Source organism: Triturus cristatus, chromosome 4_1, assembly GCF_964204655.1.
Source record: "Triturus cristatus chromosome 4_1, aTriCri1.1, whole genome shotgun sequence".
NCBI lineage: Eukaryota > Metazoa > Chordata > Amphibia > Caudata > Salamandridae > Triturus > Triturus cristatus.
In genome coordinates, this window is record NC_140585.1 from 752,433,825 (window position 1) to 752,447,988 (window position 14,164).

Genomic DNA, 14,164 nt, shown 5'->3' on the forward strand with positions numbered 1-14,164 from the left:
TTGCTGGCTACTGATGATGGGGGCGAAAGCGACTCCGAGCCCCTGCCCGACCTCCTGGGGTCCTTGAGCCAAGACAGTTCCTTAGAGGGAGTCCACCTCTCCGACACGCTGACCCCAGAACAGCGCCATGACTGCCGGAGGCTGCTACAACCCTTCGCTGCCCTCTTCTCTCTCACGCCCGGGGTGACCCCCTGGTGCGTACACGACGTGGACACCGGGGACAGCCCCCCTGTGCGACATCGCGCCTACAGGGTACCCGACCGGGTCCGGGCCTGCATACAGACCGAGGTCACCAAGATGCTCGCCCTCTGAGTCATTGAGCCCTCCGACAGCCCGTGGGCCAGCCCGGTGGTCTTGGTGCCGAAGGCCGCCGCCCCCGGCACTTCTCCGGAACTCCGATTTTGTGTAGACTACCGGGGCCTGAACGCAGTCACCAAGACCGACGCCCACCCCCTGCCCCGGGCAGACGAGCTGATCGATCGCTTAGGGGCCGCCCGCTACCTAAGCACCTTTGATCTCACCGCTGGGTACTGGCAGATCAAGCTCACTCCCGGCGCCCAGGAACGATCCGCCTTTTCCACCCCCGATGGGCACTACCACTTTCGGGTAATGCCCTTCGGTATGAAGAACGCCCCAGCAACCTTTCAGAGACTGGTAAACAAAGTCCTGGCCGGGCTAGAGCCCTTCAGCGCGGCCTACCTCGACGACATTGCGGTCTTAGGCGACCATTGGGAGGCGCACTTGGGACACCTCGGCAAAGTCCTGGCCGCTCTCCAAAAAGCCGGGCTCACAATTAAGGCCAGCAAATGCCAGATCGGTCAAGGATCTGTGACCTATCTGGGCCACCAGGTGGGGAGTGGTCAGGTAGCGCCCCTCCAGTTGAAGGTCGATGCCATCCGGGCGTGGGAGCCCCCCGCAACACAGACTGCTGTCCGGGCCTTCTTAGGCCTCACAGGCTACTACCGGCGATTCATTAAGGATTATGGCAGCATTGTGGGGCCCCTTACGGAGCTCACTTCCAAGAAACAGCCCCAGGTGGTGCACTGGACGCCCCGCTGCCAGACCGCTTTTGAAGCCCTCAAGGCGGCCATGTGTGCTGCCCCGGTGCTACAGGCCCCTGACTACAGCAAGGAATTTGTGGTGCAGACCGACGCATCCGAGTACGGGGTCGGGCGGTCCTCTCCCAGATGGACGCCGAGGGCCTCGACCGACCTGTGGCCTTTATCAGCCGCCGACTGCTGCCTCGAGAACAGAGGTGGAGCACCATCGAGCGGGAGGCCTTCGCTGTGGTATGGGCTCTCAAGAAGCTCCGGCCCTACCTTTTCGGCACCCACTTCAGGGTCCAGACTGACCACCGGCCCTTGCGGTGGCTCATGCAAATGCGGGGCGAGAACCCCAAACTGTTGCGATGGTCCATCTCGTTGCAAGGGATGGACTTCACCGTGGAGCACTGGCCCGGCAACGACCACGCCAATGCTGACGGCCTGTCCAGATTCTTCCGCCTCGGCGAGGAGAACCCCCAAGAAGATGGGTGACTCTCCCTGCCTTCAGCTGGGGGGGACGCGTGTTGGAGCCGGCCTCGTGGCGTGGTCCTGTTCCTCCTCGCTCAGCTGCACGAGGTCCCATGCACCTCGGGGCCACTCCATCTTGGATTACACGTCACTCCACGTGACCACCTCCGTGACCCTGCGCTACCCGACCTCGGTCCCAGCGAGGCCCGACATCGAGGCGCCCACCCCTGGCCCGGGGGATACCACATGAGCCCTTTCCACTCTCGGCAGAGGGCAGTATCGATGGGACCCCCAACCGTCCTTCCACACCTAGGTGCGCCCGCCTCACAGCTCTCTGGGGCCTGGCGCCTCTCCTGCTGGGCGTCTGGCCGCGCCTACCCGGCCTCTCCGCCCTCCTAGGCGCAAGGGTCTGGACATCAAAGGGCTCACAACCTATATCTGGGGCGACTCGACAATGAGAGGATAGTTGTATCCTGGAGTCAAGAGCCCTGCTGATCGGATCGCGGCTGACCCTACGGAGAAAGACTCTACCTGAAACTACCTGCTGAGCCCTGCTGACGACGTCGCGGCTCCATCGTGCTTACAAGACCTTCACGAACCCTTGGGGCCCTGCTGACGCCGACGCGGCCCGACCTTTTTGCAAAAGACCATCAGAGCCCAGCTGACCTCGTCGCGGCTCGACCGAAGCGGACCTACTACCGGAGCCCTGCTGACTGTGTCGCGGCTCGATCCAAGCGGAACTATCACCTGAGCCCTGCAGACGCCGTCGCGGCTCTCCACGTCCGAGCCGCTCTGAGGCCAGCACCCAAGGTCTGGCGCAGAGCCTCCCCGTACCTGACCGGTACCAAGACTGTCCCGCTACCCTATCCCTCCAAGAACATTGAGACTCTTACCGGATCACTCGATCCCATTGTAAATATTGAAACGTACTCCTTTTATATAAAGAACCAAGATAAGCAACTGATACGGATTCCGGTCTGGTGGTGTTACTGGGGGCTAGTACGATTATAGGAGAAGGACCTCTCCTCGGAGGCTTCTCAGTGGCGCTCGGCTATAACTTGGCGGTAGGAAGGTGCCGGAGTAGTCCCTCCGACTCCCCGGTGGTCCTCCCTCCAACAGTCCCCTACAAGAAAACATATCCAACTGCCTTCCAGTGTTGGCGGAATTTCCCCAGATGGATGCGGACCATCTCACCTCCCTCATGCATCAGGTGAAATCAGGTTCCCCTAGGGACCCAGCACCTCCACATATTCTAGTCTCTGCCACTCAGACCATCCTTCCTACACTGTTAGCTGTATTAAACACCTCGATCTCTACCAGCACAGTCCCAGTGGCCTGGAAACAGGCCATGGTGAGGGCCCTTGTTAAAAAACCCAATTTGGACACCAAGAATCTTAACAATTTTCGTCCGATCTCCTTGCTGCCTTGGGCAGCTAAAATCTTGGAGAAATACATAAACGGCCTATTAACAACTTTTCTCGAACAAAACCAGCTGCTCGATCCCTCCCAGACAGGCTTCCGCCCCAAGCATGGGACCGAGACTGCACTACTGGCCGTAACAGAGGAGTCCAGGAGGATCTTAGATCGGGGAGGATCAGTGGCAGTCATCCTCCTCGATCTGAGCGCTGCATTTGATACCGTCAATCACGATATCCTCTTGCAACGTCTCCTGGACACCGGAATATCTGACAAGGCCTTGGAGTGGCTCAGATCCTACCTGAATGACAGATCCTTCCAGGTATATGAGGGCAATGTCACCTCCACCAGTAAGCCCCTGGGAAGTCCCGCAGGGATCATCGTTGAGCCCGACGTTATTTAACGTCTACATGAGGCCACTAGCTGAGATCGTCCATCCGTATGGTATTAAGATCATTACCTACGCGGACGATACTCAGCTGGTGGTCTCTCTGGCACAGGAAGGGGGATCCTTAGCGTGTGCGGATCTTGCAGGCTGTCTGGAGATGGTGAAGAGCTGGATGACCAAGTCTTGTCTCAAACTCAACGGAGACAATACTGAGCTCATGCTCCTAGGTCGTCTCGCACCTTCTTCTATCGATACTCTTTGGCCATCTAGTTTGGGACCTGCCCCTGTGCCTAAAGATACCATTAAGAGCCTTGGTGTCTGGCTGGATAGGTCCCTGTCATTTGACCAGCAGGCAATAAGATTATCTGCTATCTGTTTTGGCATCCTTAGAGTCATCAGGAAGGTCCTTCCTCTACTCCCTTTCGAAGCAAGAAAGACCGTGGTTCTGGGCCTGATCCAATCACGGTTGGATTTCGGGAATGCTTTATATCTGGGAGCTCCCGACTTCACTCTACGCAAACTGCAGTTGGTACAGAATTGCGCCGCACGGACTCTTCTACAAATCCCCCGCAAATCATCAGTAAAGTCCGGCTTAAGGAGACTGCACTGGCTTTCCGTTAGGGAAAGAGTTAATTTCAAATCACTCTGCATTGCACATCAGGCCTTTTGGTCCTCAGGCACAGCAATTAATGTTCCCCTTATTACACCCTATCAGCCCGTCAGACATCTGCGCTCAACCTTTGCCAATTTGGCCATTGTGCCGAAAATAAAGAAATCAAGATCGGGAGGCCGCTCCTTTTCCTTTAATGTGGCCAAGCTGCGGAATGCTCTTCCCCAAAATCTAAGGTCCAACCCCGACCTCAGTTCTTTCCGCAAACAGCTGAAAACGCTTTTGTTCATTAATTAGTAGTTAGGTTAGATATTCTTCCCTAAAGCAACCTTAGCCTCAGTTGGTAATCTCAGCCCTTGGACGCCCCAGGGCAGCTACGTGCGCTCTATAAAATTCAATTCATTCATTCATTCATTCATTCTTTTCCCAATAACTTTGGCGCCGGATGACGAATCTTCGCAAATTTTTCAAAACTTGTGGGGCGCTCCGGACAGCTCATATACTGAAAGTTTGGGGGTGATTCGTCAAGCGGGAGCCGAGAAAAAAGGGGGGGTCCCAAAACGTGTTTTCTCCATGTTATTTGCCATAGAACATTTTGGAACAGGCTACAGCACGAACTGCTGAACGGAATTACACCAAATTTTGCAAAAAGGTAGCCCTTGGCTCAGAAAGAGATTTATTTTTTAAATGGTGTAAATCCGTTCAGTAGTTCCTGAGAAAATAAACAAATAGCGGTCAAAAAATCAATTTCCCATAGGAAAGTTTAGACACAGTTATAGCAAAAACTGCTGAATGGAATTACACCAAATTTGGCTAAAAAGGTACTGCTTGGCTCAGAAAGCGTCCTTTTTAGGTCTCGCCTGGGGTAAGACTGCGCAGACATGCGCAGTCTCGCTGGCGAGATTTAATGTTTTAGGTTAGATTTCTCTAGTGGGCTTTAAGCCCCGCCCCTCCTTTCCATTGGCTGGCATCACCGTTTATGCAAAACGGTGGCCAGCCATTGGAAAGGAGCGTCTTGTGACGTACACTTTTCTCTTTTAGAGCCATCCCAGTCGGACTGGCTGCCCCAACTTACTGCTGGCATAAAAGGTTTTTTATCTTTATGGGGTCAAACACATGGCCCCATAAAGATAAGAAACCAGGCATGTGAGACAGTCCAACTGGGACGGCTTGTGAGCCAGTCCAACTGGGGCGGCTCTAAAAGAGTGAAGCAGTGAAGTCGTATTTGCCCGTTTGTCGCTGGACGGAGTGAAGTCGTGTTTGCTCGTGCCTGTTTGTCGCTGGACATGGAGAGTCAGGTAGCCAGGTTTCTGGGAGGAGGCGAGCAGTACCTGTCTGGTGCTGGGTGGAGGGGAGCTGCTTGTATCTGACAGAGTGAGGCGGTCTCTGATTTAGGGAGGAGGCGCGCGGTACCTGTTTGTTTTTGAGTGGAGGGAAGCGGTACCTGTCTGTCGCTGGGTGGAGGGGAGCTGCTGCTGTAGCTCTGGTCGTTGCTGTCCGAGTCTTGTGGCATGCCTCTCAAAGGAGCTGTTACGTTTCAATGGCTGGAAAAACAGAAACGTAACCGCCATTTTAGTACAGTCACATTCCCAGATCTACGCAGCAGTCCCTTTTTTGTTTTAATGACAGGTGCCTGTAACGGTAGGCAAAGCCGGAAAACGAAAGCAGAGGACGGTACGGAGCGCCTAGTGGCCCAGAAAGGTTTGAGGGCGTTTACTTTCCCTCGCCGGTACCAAAGTCAGTGTGCCGGTGCCCACGCTTCGCGCTTCTTGCCACGGAACCTTAGTCTAGTAGCTCCTTAAAAGGTTGAACCTCTTTAACGTGAACAGCTTTGTTGATCTTCGGACCCTTAAAACGTAGAGCTCCACAAACAGATCTCAGCAAGACTTCAGCGCCAGAACTACTCTTGCTTCATGAACAAAAACTCATCCACATGGTCCAAAATCCATCCGCAACGTACAAGTGGTTTGACACTACCAGTGCATTTCAACAGAAATACTTTGAATAAAACATTAGCAAGTGTGACGAACCTTTTAATGCATATTTTGGTCTCTGTTACAACCAGGTAAAGAACAAACTTCAAATAATTAGTTCCTTGGAACTGCACCAAACATTGCTGCCAAACTGGTTGCAAATTTAGCACGGACCCACAGTATTTCGCGCGCACTTGATTAGCCAGGTCTTATCTGGAGGAATGTGCTTGGGGGAGAATATTATGATTATAAAGTTTGCAGTTCGGGACATGCAGACAATGCAACTGTATGACTGGCTGTCCGCAGCTATAATTGTAAGGGCAAGGGCAGGAAAGTGGATATTCCAGTACAGGGAATGGTCCTTTTAACGCGAAGAACTACACATTCGTAAATTATATAAATTCACAAACAGTCTTAAGATCACTTTCCACACTGGAGACGCAAGCAAATTCACTGCTCTCAAGAGCTGCAGCTGGTGCCGTACCAGAAACTGACGATAAATGGTAAACCTTCATACGTCATTGTGGGCGGGTTGGGATGGTCAATCGGTTTCATGATGGTCAACAGCGCAAGGTCCAGAGGCCCGTCTGCCACACCAGCAAGCCACCGCGGTTTGCACAGAAAAATACCAATAGCATAGATGTACTAGTGTACTATCAGATGTGAAGCGCTCAGACCGCGTAAATCTAATGTAAGCCTCCAATGCGAAGACTGATGCATTTTTATTTGAATCGGCCACAGAGGACGCTGCGGGGTTGCCTTCAGGAAATTTATATCACAAACACAGATGTTGCCTTACCCACTGCCTACCAGAAGGCCTTAAACCTGAAATGTTATTATTTTCCCACTTTATGAATGCTTCTCTTGTTGAGTGGCTAGGCATTCCAGCATTTTTATCGAGATTTTCACGGCTGGAGAGTGTCAAAACCTGGCTTCCTCACACTAAACTTGCATGGAATGCGGCCTCTGATAACATGCAGTTCTTGCACGGCCGAGGGGGAAAAGCAACTGACACTGCAGCTTAAGGCACAACTCAGCAGCCGGTTAGTGTGTTGTGTAGCACACATTAACCAGGAACTCTACTGCTGAAAGAGCTCCCTGTCAATCGAAAAACGTTTGCAGGACACGGGTTGCAATACTGGCAGGGCTTAAGTGGGATTAAAAAACTGGGTGGGGGTCTCTCAAAGGGGCGTGGCCAATGCAATTAAGGGCGTGGCTTGAAAACTGTAAGCTAAAAATCTGTGTTTAGCAGGCTCCCCTCCCCCATTAGAAAAATAAAAAATAAATAAATGCAAACGTCGTCCCCTTGGGATGGGGTCCCCGGGGCCATAAATGGCCTGAGGAGGGGGGCCACGCAGCCCCCCTCCAAATAAAAAAAATGGATGGCCAGGCCCTGGGGGATGGGGTCCCCAGGGCTGGAATTGGCAACGGGAGGGGGGCTCACGCGGCCCCCTTCCAGTTCATTTTTTTTTTAAAAAGACCGCGATCGTGCCAGAGGCCCCGCCCCCTCCCAGAAACACTCTGCAAGTGCGTCCTGTGGCGCGTTTTAAATTGGGGAATTAATTCCCCTTCTATACTGGGGGTCCCTGGGGGCCAACTAGCCCACCAGGTACCTCCAGTAAGCGCTACAGGGCTGCGTTGCAGAGAGGTGATCCGGGCCACGCCCCTTTTTACTCCTCTCTGCAACGCAGCTCTGTGGCGCTTACTGGAGGTACCTGGTGGGCTAGTTGGACCCCAGGGACCCTCGGGATTCAATCCCCCAACTTAAAAAGCGTCACGGGGCGCGTTTGCACAGTGGTGAAGGAAGGGGGCTGGGCCTGAGGTGACATGTGTGCAAACACGCCCTGTGGCACAGGTTAAGTTGGGGAATTAATTCCTCTTCAATCCTGAGGGTGCCTGGGGGGCAACTAGCCCACCAGGTACCTCCAGTAAGCGCCACTGTGCTGCGTCGCAGAGAGGTGGCCCAGGCCGTGCCCCTTTTTACACCACTCTGCAACACAGCTATGTGGAGCATACTGGAGGTAAGTGGTTGGCTAGTTGGTCCCAGGGACTCTCAGGATTCAAGGGGACTTAATCCCCCAACTTAAAACGTGCCACGGGGCGCCTTTGCACAGTGGTAAAGGGAGGGAGCGGGGTCTGAGGTGACATTTGTGCAAACACGCCCTGTGGCGCATTTTAAGTTGGGAAATTAAGTCGCCTTTAATCCTGAGGGCCACTGGGGGCCAACTAGTCCACCAGGTACCTCCAGTAAGCGCCACAGGCCTGCGTTGCAGAGAGGTGGTCCAGGCCATGCCCCTTTTTACTCCTCTCTGCAACACAGCTCTGTGGCGCTTACTGGAGGTACCTGGTGGGCTAGTTGGACCCCAGGGAGCCTCAGGATTCAAGGGGACGTAATCCCCTAATTTAAAATGCGCCACGGGGCGCGTTTGCACAGTGGTGAAGGGAGGGGGCTGGGCCTGAGGTGACGTGTGCAAACACACCCTGTGGTGCATTTTAAGTTGGGGAATTAATTTACCTTCAATCCTGAGGGCCCCTGGGGGCCAACTAGCCCACCAGGTGCTTCCAGTAAGCGCCAATGCGCTGCGTTGCGGAGAGGTGGTCCGGGCCATGCCCCTTTTTACACCTCTCTGCAACGCAGCTCTGTGGCACTTACTGGAGGTACCTGGTGGGCTAGTTGGACCCCAGGGACCCTCAAGATTCAAGGGGACTTTATCCCCCAACTTAAAAAGGCCACAGGGCGTGTTTGCACACATGTTACCTCAGGCCCCCCCTCCCTTCACCAGTGTACAAACGCGCCCCGTGACGCGTTTTAAGAGGTAGTTTTAATCCCTCTGCCCTATTATGTACTAGGGCCTTACAGAGGAGGTCATGCTAATCACAGGGGTACCCCAACGCATAGTGTTGCCTAGTGTATGTTGGTGTTTTCACTGTATTCTAAGTGTCTTTTAGCATAGCACTGGCTCTAGGCCTGCTTAGTCAGAGTCAGTTTCCACCAGTACCCGTCTGAAAAAGTTGTGGGCACAGGATGATTTTGCAACAAGGCCTCTTTCTGCTCCTCTGTTGGTCCTTTCTGCACATGTCTTGCTTCTTCGTGCACTTTTCTTCGTCTTTGTGGACTCCTGTTGCTTCTTTATGCATTTCTTTTTTCTTTCTGTGCGTTATTTCTTCTTTCATCACATGTCCTACCTCTGTAGGCATAGTTAGAAACTAGCATTTAAAAAACCTTTGAAATTAACTGAAAAAGCCATAGGTTTTAGGGAAAGTTATAGTTAGTTGAACATTTCACTCGTACAAAACCATAGAAATTCCCCGGTCATAGTTAGTTCAGCTAACTATAACTCGCGTCCCGCAATGCACTGCTGATGACGTCACATATTACATCACTCATGACATGGTCACTGACATCACTGATGACATCTCAAATGACATCACTGATGACATCATCCAGTGACTGTGTGTTTCTGTAAAGTTTAAATATGTTTAATAGATATAGGGAAAAGCGTATTGAAGTATGAGTGGGTGTATAAGTGTCTGAATAGATGATTTAGTAGGTGCGTGACTGACTCTATTAGTGAGTGATTAAACTTATCTTACTGAATGCATGGGTTAGTGAGTAAACTGTGTGAATGTCTGTATCCGTCTGTCTGTTGGTGTGTAAGCAGCTGCATGTGTTTGTGAATAACTACATGAGTGTCTATATGGGTTATTGATTGGTTGTCTGAGTGTCTGTATGGGTGCATGAGTGTTTGTGTGGGTGGGGTGTGTGTGACTCTGTGCATAGATGTGTGAGTGGGTGATTCACTGGGTACATGGTTTCAAGAGTGCATCTGTGATGGACTGTATGGGTGGGTGAGTTAGTGAGTGAATGTAGATCTCAGTTGTATATGTGTGAGTAACTACATATGTGAGAGGCAGAATATATGTGTGTTGGCGGATATAAATGGCTGTAAGTGAGAGTGTGTGATTGTGAGAGTGGCTGTATGGATGAGTCTGTGCTTGTATCAGTGATTGTATAAGAGCGTAAGTATGTGCTAGTATTTGTATGAGTAAGTGAGCTGGTGTGTGTATAACTGTATAGGTGAGTAAATGGCAGTGTGATTAATTATTTGCATGACTGACTAGGTATGTGAGTACCTCTATGGATGAGTGGTGGTGTGTGAGTTTCTATATAGGTGTGTGAGTGCATATGATAGTCCTGTACTGAGTGACCATAAGTATGAGTGACTGTACGGGTGAGTGAGTGGATGTGTGTGTAAACCTAAGAATCAGTGAGTGGGTATGTAGTTATTGGTGTTGGAATGTCTATGGTTTTGAGAATGGCAGTCTGCAATTTAGAGTGGGTGTATCAAAGGTTATATTAGGGTGTGAGGAGATGCATAAAATTATCACATGGATGATGCCATCAGTGATGTCATCAGTGATGTCACTGACCATGTCATGAGTGATGTAATATATGACGTCATCAGCAGTGCATTGCGGGTGCGCAAGTTATAGTTAGCTGAGCTAACTATAACGGGGGAATTTCTATGGTTTTGTACGAGTGAAATGTCCAACTAACTATAACTTTCCCTAAAACCTATGGTTTTTCAGTGTATATATATATATATATATATTACCTACTGGCGGTTGCCAGTAGGTAGTTATAGTTAGGACCCAGTCTCCATACGAAAAGCGTTTCTTGATTTGCCAATAAGTTTGTCGTCGTTTGACGAATCTTCGTGAAATTTTCAAAACTAGTGGCCCGCTATGGTCAGCTCCTGTCTTGAAAGTTACGGGGTGATTCGTCAAGCTTGGGCCGGGAAAAAAGGGGGGTCCCAAAATGCGTTTTCCCCATGCTATTTTCCATAGGAAACTTTAGACAAAGCTACAGCCCGAACTGCTGAACGGAATTACACCAAATTTGGCAAAAAGGTAGGTCTTGGTTCAGAAAGAGCACTTTTTGTTAAATGGTGTAAATCCATTCAGTCGTTCCTGAGAAATTAGAAAACGTTTTGATATCTGGGGCAGCGGTGGGTTTGCGAACCCTCCTGACCACGAGCTTCATTCTAATTGGCTGCTAACATGCCAAACCAGGAAGTGTTGGCAGCCATCTTGTGACAGTGTGGGATTCAGAGCCGCCCACAGCATCACCCGGGACGTCACTGAGCCAACATTATGTGCAAAATATTCCTCAATGGAGCGCTCTATATGAGATTGATAATCTGGGTTTTGTAGATTCCAAGGCGGGAGGCGCCATCGTAAAGTCGGACTCTGAAGGCTCACGTGGAGTTGAATGGCCACTGGGTAGTGATTGTGAAGCCCCCGCACAACAACAGAGGTATCCGCAACTCTATGCAGGTATGAATGTGGGATAAGAAAATTATCTAGGCAGGAAAAGAGCTGCATTCTGGAGAGAAAAATGTATAACCCTCCCGTGGATGGATGGTATGCCCGCCAGACATCAATAAGACCCAAAGCAGTTGTAAAAGAAGACAGGTGGGCTTTCTAAGACCTTGGGGCCGGTCCATGCGGCCACCACAAGTCCACCGAGTGATCCATTATACCATTCCAATCACCCGCAGTACTGTGAGTCCCCCCCAGACTTTCGCCCCACAATCCTCTTCTCAAGTCCGCAAAGTCCGGTTGTGGAATGGCTTCTACATCTTTAACAAGAGCTGTGATCTTCATGGGTGGCCGACTAGGCCTTGAAGCAACGGCTCACAATTTCTTGAAACGCTTCATGACCCATTTCAGTGTGTGGCTGGATTATGAGATATCACCAAATGTATGCTTTGTAAATAAAATAACTTGATTGTTTAGAGCCTTTTAAAAAAAATGTATCTTGTCAAAAGTGAAGTAATGTGACTTGAAATCAGGTGTATGAGAACAAGTACATGTTCGCGAGCCTATCCCACCTGTGCTCATGGCCATAGACTCTCATTTCACATATCAGTGCATTCGGGGAGTTAAAGTCTTAATTTGCTTCGATTAGACAACACATTTGATAACTTGCAGCTGTAAAGGGAAGATTCAGGGTTGGATACAAAGGACATGTTTCATGCTATGTCCATGCAAGCTGGCTGCACTTAAAAGTAGCTTTTTCAACAGTGTAAAACCACTTTTCCATTACAGGAAATTCGGCTTTGCCTTTCAATTTTTTTATTTTTTGCTCACACAGTGCTTTTTATGTGTGCGAACTTCTCCTGATGGTGAGGAGTATGTGTTCCAGGCTGGTAATGTCCTGGAAGTTTTTGGACCTCCACAAATCAACACGTTTGTGGATATTCTCAGAACAATGCTGATCCTAACCCACATTGGAAAAGCCAGAGATGTATTCGCATCATTTTCAAGGGTTGGAAAGGGAAAAAAACAATCCTAAAATGTGGTGGGAGTGTGGAAGAAGGGGTTTCTCCACTGCAAACGTTGTTGTCCCTGAGGAGATGAGAGAACAGGCATCTGTATATTTTTGCAAGAGAAAATGAAGTTCACAAATGTTTTTCCAAAGTGCAACTGTTGGCTGCTGTCGGGCTCTTGCTGCACTTCTGAGAGGCTGTGTGAGTTCCAATACATTGTAAGTCTGAAGTTTATGACTGAAATCGGGAATATAGCCCACAATGTGTGATGAAGTGATCTTGTAAACCTGTGTTTGTCATATGATGGCAGTGAAGACTCTAATGTACTGATTATAGGGCAACATGTGGATGATTTTTTATAAAAGAAGTAAATGGGGCACGGGAATGCAGAGAGTTCTGCATTGTTATTGAAGCAAGATAAATGCAGATGGCAGTGATTGAATGGGCATGGAGACCGACGTATTCCATCGCCCAATAAAAAAAAATTCTCTAATGAGAGGCCTGTGATTGATAAGGCATTGCCACTTTTCTTAATCACCCTCAACTTTGAATTCGTCAGTAAGCGTCCTACATATTTAGTTGGCATGAAAAGTGCATCTAAATCTATACTTCTCTCTGTCCAGTGGTCCCCTGTCCATCTGTCTGTCACTGCTAGTGGGCTCTCTGTATCCCTCTTGTGGTGCTCGGGAGTTTGTTGTGCCTGTGTGTCAGGTTCTGGCTGTTGGTTTGTTGCATGGCCTGGCTAACACTGGCTTATCCTTGCGCCCTCCACCCTCCCCCCAATAGTCTTCTACTCATGTATGCCTGTCAAGCCAGGATTCTTCACGTGGTTTGTCCCCAACGTAGTTTTCTTCTCCTTCCCTTCATCCGGGTGCCTGATTGGTTACCCACACCACTCGAGTTGGGGGCAATTCATTGTGTTCACCCTCTCCTTTCTCGTTTCTTCTCTCTTGTCCCACCCTCCTGTCACGCCTAGCACTGTGGGATGGCCCTAGAGCAGCAAAGAGCATAACAGAGGTGAACAACATGACGTAACACTCGTCTCACAGTTTCTGTTTATGGGTGAACGCATTCCCGGCATCCGTTGCAGGGTTGTGCAGGTCTACGCATGGCTGTTGTGTTGATCTGTTTGGGCGTGAATGTATGTAGGTGTGTTGATCTGTCTCCATATTTGCATGTATTATCTATGTTAGTGTATGTATGTCTCTGAAGTTGTGCATATTTGCAGGTATTCTTCTAAAGTCAAGACCTATTGATATTGTCTGCTTTTATTTTGATTCGGTAGGTTATTAATCATTCGTTGGATAGTCTCTTAAAAGGCACTACGGAAGTTATAAAGTCTCTGGCAAATGTAGCAAAATGCTTGCATTCAGAATATCCTACTTTTGGATTTTTCCATTTTCTAAATCAAATTTAATGTGCAGGAACATTTTATCGTCTTTTGACTGTGATTACACTGCCATCTAGTGGTTACGTTTATCTTCTCCACTGCTCTAGCTTCACGTGTAACGAATACGATTTGCACAATCGGGTTATAAATATATTGAATTCAACAATAAGGTGTTTAGCTGTAGATGTTTATATAAAATGCTTTCATCCGTTTGGATCTTTCCAAAGCGACGTTTACAGATCACAAAATAACAAAGTCAATTAACGCATTGTAGATTATTTAAATCGTGCAGTTATTAGCCATTCAAAAACGGCCATGCACAAATTATGTTCTTCCTCTGTTCCGACAAGGACTCTTTTCAGGTCTGGTTTGAGACAGCATTAAGTTCATGCGCTCCAAAAATTAAAAAATAAAAAGACATCCATATTTTTAAAAAAAATTTGTCATTGGTCTATTGAACTGCCAATCTCGTTTGCTTCTTTTCTGCCCCGCCATATATATCATAGAGTATGGAGTAATGATGGGAGAGGCCAGTTTATCTATT